Here is a 1,929-nt window from a genome sequence, read left to right on the forward strand (position 1 = left end):
GTGTGGTAGCTTTTTAATAGCTTCGAGGAAGGGAAGGTTTATAGTTAGATTCTTGAAAACGTCCCTAATCTCCTCATAATTAGTATCCCTAGTTAACATGGCTAATTTTTGTGGAAACGGTTGCTTCTGTCTATATTTAGTAATGGTATCACCTGGATGTTTAACCTTGGCTTTCTGTTTCTTAGGTTGTGTTGTAACTGGTACCTCTACAGTGGTAGGCTCTTCAGTTTCTATTTCGGTACCTAGTAAAATAGCAGGTGTAGGGGCTACTGGTGGGGTAACTATAGGCATAGTTACTTTGTTCTCAACCACTCTGCCAGAACGGAGAGTGGTGATGGCCTTTAGCTCACCTATATTTTCATATTCATTACTAGTATTATCGGTTACCTCAAAGGCTATGTTTGTTGTTTTAAGATTAAGTATTGCGTGACCTGGAAACACACCTTTGGGTTGGGCCTTATCTTGGGCCAACTGTTGGGTTAAATTATTAACGGATTGTAGAAGCTGTTGGTTAGATTGAGCCATGGTTCGAAAAAGTTTTTAGCTCACTTGTATGAAGGTGTCAAGGCGATCCGGTTGTGTGGGTGTAGCAGTCACGGGTGGTGTGACTGGAACTATCTCGCGTGAATTATTTATGGGCGGATTTTGATTGTTATTATTTACCAGGACGATACCTCTATTAGCATTATAATTATTATAACTACCTTGACCTTGTACTTGACCTTGTCAAGGTTGCACTTGGTTGTTGTAATTATTAAAATTACCCTGACCTTGTCCTTGTCGTGGGTGGAGCTTGGTTAAAACGTCGTTGGCCTAACATATTGATTATTGTACCACCGCGGTGTGGCGTGTTGGTTATTTCTCCAACCGAAGTTGAGATTTTGTCTCCAAGGGCGTTAGGTTCACTATTAATGGAACAAGCCTGTTCATAGGCTATAGGACGATGGGAGTCGGGATCTTTGGGACTCCAACAGAACTACATGGATTTGAATTTACATTCATGATGGGGATAGGCTTTTGTTGAACGAAAATGGCCTCTACCTTTTGATGAGTGATTCGATTAGAGTTTTAAGCTCGGGATCATGTTTAATTTCAAACATACCGGCGGCCTTAATCAGTATTTGAAGAACTAGCGGAGCGGTGGATATCTTCACTACCCCCAGTTGTTATTTAAGCTTAGTTTGATCCTCTAAAAATTTATAAGCCTCGAGGCTCCTTTGCTTAAGAAACTACCCCAATTCATTATGTCTAGGACTTCTTTATGGTGGTGTAGAAGTCCTTTGAAAAGGCACGAACTAACGTGTCTTTTCGCTAAGTTATGATGTGGACACTCTATAAGGAGATCGGTGAAACGATTCCAAGCCTCAAAAACGATTCATGAGGATTTTGTCGAAAGAAATGAATCTTGGAAAGCATCTCATCCGTCTTTAGGAGGGGTAAAATGTTCCATAAACAAATTTGAAAGTTTAGCCCACGAGTCCACGTAATTAATTAGGCGTTTCGCGATTAACCAAGACCGCCTTTATCGACTAAGGTGAAAGGGAATACCCTAAGTTTAATTTGTTCCGCACCAATCGTAGGATGGTGGAATGTTGTTATAACTTGTTCAATCCTACGCATGTGCTGATAAGGGTTTTCATGGTCTAAACCATGAAAAACGGGTAACAAATTAAAAATATTTGGGGGATTCGAAATCCCCAATCGGTCTGCTAGAACGATGCAAGATTTGGGGCTATCGCTCAAGGCTTTGTAGAAGTCAGAGAGAGGAGTCTCTCCTTCGTCGGGCATTGTGTCAGGTGGTGTGTGTGAAATAGTAGCTAGAGGTGTAGTGGGTGATATACTAGATAGAATTGTTTGTTGACGTTGTTGTGTAATTACGTTTGGTGTTTTTGTTCGACTAGACCTTAATCTCATACAAGCCTAAGACCA

At 40.9% G+C, this 1,929-nt stretch overlaps 1 pseudogene; it reads left to right on the top strand.

The window, feature by feature from the left end:
• The first annotated feature begins 1,313 nt into the window (after window positions 1-1,313).
• On the top strand, window positions 1,314-1,406 carry LOC147504353 (small nucleolar RNA R71; annotated as a pseudogene).
• The last annotated feature ends 523 nt before the right edge of the window (window positions 1,407-1,929 follow it).

Source organism: Coptis chinensis, chromosome 4, assembly GCF_015680905.1.
Source record: "Coptis chinensis isolate HL-2020 chromosome 4, ASM1568090v1, whole genome shotgun sequence".
NCBI classification, from domain to species: Eukaryota; Viridiplantae; Streptophyta; class Magnoliopsida; order Ranunculales; family Ranunculaceae; genus Coptis; species Coptis chinensis.